Source organism: Mandrillus leucophaeus, unplaced genomic scaffold (assembly GCF_000951045.1).
Source record: "Mandrillus leucophaeus isolate KB7577 unplaced genomic scaffold, Mleu.le_1.0 Scaffold362, whole genome shotgun sequence".
NCBI classification, from domain to species: Eukaryota; Metazoa; Chordata; class Mammalia; order Primates; family Cercopithecidae; genus Mandrillus; species Mandrillus leucophaeus.
Genome location: NW_012103832.1, coordinates 197,589 through 204,586, shown reverse-complemented (window position 1 = coordinate 204,586; position 6,998 = coordinate 197,589).

Sequence of the window (6,998 nt, the reverse complement as noted above, 5' to 3'; positions counted from 1 at the left end):
CCACTTATTCTGAATACACAACCATTGTTTGGTTATGATCTCTCTAACAAGGTTCACACATCAAAGCAAAACTCATTTCAAAGCCTTTTTGAATTAAATTAAATATTTGAGGCACTACAAAAAAATGCACTCCTAAAAATAATCTATGCTTACTGACTTCCTTTCATCAAATGCCATGTTCTGACAAAAAGGTAATCAAGGTTATTCTTGCATGACTTCTCCTTTTAATATTCATGCCATCTTATTGGTTATGGCTCTGCCAGACTCTGACTGCTTCTCTTCTATCATTTTGCATTCTATTAGTTGAAACAGAATTTTATACAGGTAAACATTAACACTGATATAAAAGATAAGCCAGACTTTAGAATAAGGATACCATTAAATAATTTAATGAGTATATATTTTACACAAGACATTGCATTAGGTTACAAAGCAAAGAATGATGGAAAATAATCATAAGTTCATTTTAATATGGTTGCAAACAGATGTTAAGCTATGTTCTAATAAATAATATTGTTTTGTTTGCATAATTACAACCTAAGGCCTTTGTTTCAGCTGTTGGATAATTTCCCTTACCTCAGTGTCATTTTGTTAATGACCAGGGACTATTACATAAACTCCAGCACTCTATAGAGGCTTACTATGAGTCAGAATCAAAGAACCTTTCAGATGAAATTTCCAGTTGCTGATAGAAAACACCACCAATGGAAAAGATGTGTCTCCTACTGATGGGACATTAATTACCTTTATATTTAATAAGCATTTTGTATAAACCATTATTTTTCATTATATTTATACATTTTAGGAATTCAAAAGGACCATCACTATGAATACAGTAGACTTTGCTTATCTGTGTGAAATATTTTCCAAAACCCCTAGTGGATGCCTGAAACCATAGATGGTGATGAACCCCATGGTTACCACCCCATAGATACCGTGTTTTTTTCCTATACTTGCCTATGATAAAGTTTAATTTATAAATTAGGTACAGCAGCAATTTATATTGGGCAAATATTCGTCTTCTCTTTGGTAGATCTGAATTGGCAGCATCACTATTCTTGTGCTTTGAGGACATCAGTAAGTAAAATAAGGATGGCTTGAACATAAACACTGCCATAACATGACAGTCAATTGGACAACCTAGATAGCTATTAAGTGACTCACAGGCGGGGGACATCTACAGCATGCATGCACCAGACAAAGAGATGATTCATGCCACAGGCGGGACAAAGAATATCACACTACTCAAAATGGCTTGGAATTCAAAACTTATGACTTGTTTGTTTCTGGAATTTTCCATTGAATATTTCAGATTGCAGTTGATCACGGGTAACTGCAACTACTGAAAATGAAACTACAGAGATGGAGGGAACTACTGTACTATTGTAAAAAAAAGCGTCTTTGATACTATTAAAAAACTATGTCAGAGATGGGGACACAATTCAGGGCCATGAAGTACAGGACATAAGCCAGAAAATATTTGTCATTCTGAATAGTAGGTGTATTATACTAAATCCACACCTATAAATATTCATATTATATATTAATGTGTATAAACTATTTATAGATATATACGTGTGTGTATTTATATATATAAAGTTATTAATTTCTGCCTTATTTATTTTATTACGTTCATTATTTTATCGGAAAGTTTATATATCATATTTTTAAGTGAACAAATCTAAAAATCTGGTCAAGATCATGGTCATAGTTAGTTCCAAGCCAGACATACAATGCTAACCTTATAAAGCTTCTACTCTGTTAAGTGTATTTTTATTGTACAGAAACTGAGTTTTAATTCCAGAAGATAGCTATGTCTTCAGTTTAAAATTTGTAACTAAAGACAAGTAGCAAGTACTACAATAGTTCAATTATAAATCTATTGAACTATGTCTCCAATTTGCCATTCATTGTTTAGACAGTTTGAGAAATTCAGTAATATCTAGTTGAATTTTCTTCTTTTGAAATGAAATAAAAATATATCAGGAATGTCAACATAGGCTATCAGGAATGTCAACATACTAATAGCCTGACGGTTTTGAGTTGCACATGATTCTGGGTTAAATATTTGCATGTTGACCCTCAAAATTATTGCCAAAAACTGCTTGAAGATATTTAGATTAAACCTATGATAGGCTGGAAATTAAAAGGTATACCATGTTCTTGGTCTGAGGCAAATAATTAATGGCTTTACCTTTACAAATGTGTCAGAATGGAACTTGCCATAGCTGTAAATTAAAGGTGACATACGATGTGGACTTTGAATGCAAAATACTCTTCTGCCAATTAATACCTTACCAGTTAAGTGTCAGTAAATGCTAATTTTAAATGATTTTAGGGTCTTGTATATTCGTATTGATAAATGTGTCAAAGGGATGCAAGTCTTGATGATGGTACCAACTTCACTGCACTAGAAACAAAAGCTAGTAAAGAAAGCTTATAAAGCAGTGAGATAAAATATCAGCTTTGCCTCAGTAACCCATCAGGAATGGGTCTCTCATCTGAATATGAGTTATCTAAGGGCTTGTGATCCATGCCACAGCCTTCACTCTTATTTACTTGTTTGATGTTTGCTGTGTTGTAAATTTTTAAAATTAAAAGAAGGATCAATATGTGGGAAGAAAATAAACAAATATTTCTCCCTGGTTGCTGTTTTGTTGTTGCATCTGTTCTTTTACTTTATTTTTTTGCTTATAGAATAAAGGGGAATTATTAATTTTTTCTGCACTCCACTGACATTTCTGGGAAGTTATCTGCAGATGATGATGGATAAAAATATTTATCATCATAGATAGCATTATTTTAAATATGTACCTAAAACTAGTGGAAAGTTTATCTTTATCTTAATAATCAGAGCTTTTTTGTTATGACTGTATCAATTATTAATTATATAAAACCATTTACTTATTTTATAATATGATTTTTACCCATAGACATTTTATGACATTCTATTAAATATGAAGTAGTTGGTATAAATTTAAAAACCCAAATAATGAATTTAATTGCTGAATATTTAAAATGTAAAACTAAATTAGAATTGGGCTATCAGGATGTATATTGCTTTCCTACATCACTACCTGAAAGGCTACACATATTTTACAATATTTTTAGCACAAAAATCTTTACTTGAATATGATCCATTCTCCATTTGCTTCCCTTTCCAAATTAAAGCCAAAGTGATGATTTACAAACTCAGAAATAATCATGCCACTCCCCTATTTAAAATCATTGAATGGCTTTGAAAGTTGTTAGCATACCGGTCAAAAGTTTTGCCAGATAGATGAAGGTCCTCCAGTATCTCTCTACTTTCACGTTGTTTTACTCCACCCCTTTGTATCCCAGCTACATTGGCCTTTCAGTTGAATTGCCACAGTATTTTCTCACTCAGGAAACCACTGGCCCTGTTCTATCTGTCTAGGCCCTCCCGTTCACTAGCCCCAGTGGCATCCTCTGCGAATCATATCTCACTCCTTTTCTGATTTTAGATGTTAATTCCTAAAGAAGCTCTTGCTCATTCTGCTGTCTACACATACCCTCTTTTATCTAAATTAAATCCCTCTGATGTATGCTTTTGTAATTTTCTCTTGGCCCATAATACAATGATTTTAATATTTATTTGTATTTTTACTTGCAATTCTACCTCCAGTATCTACTATAGTGTTATACATAGTCAGTATTAAATAAATGTGTTGGAAAATGTGTTGATTATTTAAATAAGTGGATTGAAATTGTTCAAAGTAATCTCCTATAAGCTCTGTTAAAGTTGAAAAAGTTTTTATAATAGCTGTCTTTTTCCAATCTGTTTTATTTTTACTCATCTAACTTGCTTTTATAAAGGTTCTTTATTCCGTTGAAAATTGCATTTGATATGTTTAATGAAGATTAACTGAAGTGCTTTGATTCAGAGGAGAAGCAGTCATAGATTTTAATGTAAAAGATACAAAAAGAAATGACTAGCCCTTCATCCTACGCCACCTTGATTTCTACATGTTGTCAATTAAATATTTTCAGTTAATGCATGTATGGGTACAAGTATTTGTGCTCTAGACTGATAATTCTCAAGTTGAAATATGTGTTGCCTTAGGAATCCCTCTTCCCCACTCAACCTAAGGTTAACTTTGCTTATTGATGAAAATCAATATTACTACAGCTGTAATATCACTTTCACCCTTGCTGCCACAGCTGCTGTTTGTTCTACTGCCTTAAAGTTTTCAAAGCATAGCAAATGGTAGCTACCCAGAAAATTGACTGAACTATTTAGGGGAGTAAGCATTTAACTGAGGTTTTCTTCTTCACTGAAATATATAAATTAAAGCAACATTTTAAAAAGCATAATTTCCAAAAAATAATCAGACAGTTGTCAAGGAAATTTTATGCCAAAATATATTCTTAGTGATTTTTCCATTTGCAGGTATCACCATACTACTTTCCTCCAAAAGAAAGGAGACTTGAATCTATTTCGATTCTGTAAAAATGCTCGTTTTCTCTATGATACAATGACAATTATTTCTTACCATTGATGAATATAATTTAGATGACAATGCTTTAATAAGGTTTCTATCCCTTGATACCATCCATTTTTGCTAATGTCCTTAGCCCATGAGATTTTTAGAGTTTTCACCAACCTCTCATCTGTCAGTGATACATGATGAGATTTATATGTAAAAATTCCATTAATATTAATGAGATTAGCTCTCATAAATCTGATGTTATTGCTGATAGAGTAGATTCTGGAAACAGTAAAATTCTTTACATTAATTAGAGAGCAAATCGGGTTACTTTGTCAAGTATATAAATACATAAAATAAGTAGTGAAGTAATTTAATATGACTAATTAGTCAGTCATGAAAAATTCTAATAATTATGATAATAAAGAATTTCAAATAATTGCCATTTTTGTTCTAACAACTCTCTTTTTCTTCCAAGCAAACTGCCATATAGCTCACTTTTCAACAGAGAATCAGTATGGCCTGCCTGGATGTTGTGCAGAGGACTGATTATTGCTGAAGAGTCTATTTGCAGGTTACTGCAAATAGATACAGATGCTATTGCAACTACCATCTCCTGCTCAATCCTACTCAACTTTGGAGATCATTTTTCTGAGACAATCCCTTGAATTGCAGGCATGCTCTTCCTGAGAAAATTTGCTCTTACTGCTTCCGGTTGTCATGGGGCTACTATAAGCCTAGCAGTCATAGGTACAACAATTTCCCTGCTGTTTTTTTCTTCATATGAAATCTTCCTTGGCTACTTGGCATCATCAATTCTGAGTTTCACATCTATATGTATTCTTGTTTGATGTTGATTTTTTCTCTTTGCATAATTCAGATGATTTTCTCTGGGAAGATAATGAATATGTATCTGACCAACAACTGTAATGGCTGACATTTATTTATCATTGCTTATTTACTATTTTTCAACAAACATTTATTGAGCATCTATTATGTATCAGCAAGTGCCAGAGATGTAAAGATAAAGAAATTTCTCTCTGCCTTAAAGGAATTACAGACTAGCAAGGAACATAGACATGCAAAGTAGCAGTGTACATATATATATACAGTACTAATTATGCACAACACATTGTAGAAACACAGAAAAGAGTAATTCCATGAACTTTTGATGCAGACAACATAAACAATCTGGAGAAAGTGGCAATAGCTGAAAAACGAATCCTTATATATTCCTGTGTTCTTATTAACTGGGTTTTAGGGAAGTAAAGATTTTAATATCCAGCTATGGTAATTAAAGTGGATAAGAAATTAAAAGTTGGTATTTTTCTTTTAACTATATAATGCAACATTTTGATCATTAACTTTGCATGGATAAGAGAAGTTGGACAGATGGAACACAGCAAAGTGGTAGAAAATTACTGGGTCTGCTTAAGAAAATATTAAAGACTAGAGGATGGATCCGGTGAGTTAGGTAGAGATCACATTCCTTTATAGTCCTCTAAATGGTATTTAAATGTTCAGGATTATCCCCACTCCAAATCCCCAACTGTCTCCCACACTGCCTTTCTGTTAGTCTTTTGATAATTGTATCTCCAAGCATGACGTCTAAAACCTTCACCTCATTCCCTACAACAAAACTCAAGCAACTTGCAAGGCCTACCATGTCTTCAAACTGTAATCTCTGCCAGTGTGTTCAGGCTTCACCACCCTCTAATTCCAGCTCACCTTTTGCACTTTATCCAAGCTGAATCACTTAGTTCTCTGAACCAGCCATTCTTTTTCATGCTGACATTTGTGCAATGACAGCTGCTTTCCCCAACTCAGTTCCTTGTTTTGCTTGTGAATGTGCATTCTGCCCATTTTGCCATCTAAAGCAAGGCCAAAACCCAGTATAGGATGTGTTAGTTTCCTTTTGCTGATGTAACAAGTTACAACAAACCAAGTGGCTTAAAATAACAAAAATTATCATCTTACACTTCTGGAAGTTACAACTCTGAAATGGGTCTTGGGCTAAATCAAGGTCTTGGCCAAACTGCATTCCATCTGAAGGCCCTAGGAGATAGATCTGTTTTGCCATGTAAGGTAACACATTTACAAGTTTCTATGGGAAGGAACATTATTTTACATATCACAGTCAGCTTCTCTGTAAAGATTTATCTCATCCCTGTCCCCTCAACCAGGGTTAAATTTTCCCATTTCGTGTACATTAGCTTGTGCTGCCATAACAAAATACCATAGATTGGGAGGCTGTAACAGCAGAAATTAATATTCTTACAGTTCTGGAGGCTAGAAGTCTAACATCAGGGTGCCTGTGTAGTCAGTTCTGGTGAGGGACCTGTTACAGGTTTGCAGACAGCCACCTTTTTGCTATGTTCTCACATGGTGGAGAGTGAGCTCTGGTACCTCTTTCTCTTCCTATTAGGGCAAGTTCTGTTGAGGTCTATTGAGTGAGAATTCAACCCTTTTGACCTCATTCAACCTTACTCATCACCTTAAAGACCCTATCTCCAACACAGTCACATGAAGTGTTACAGCTTCAACACGTGA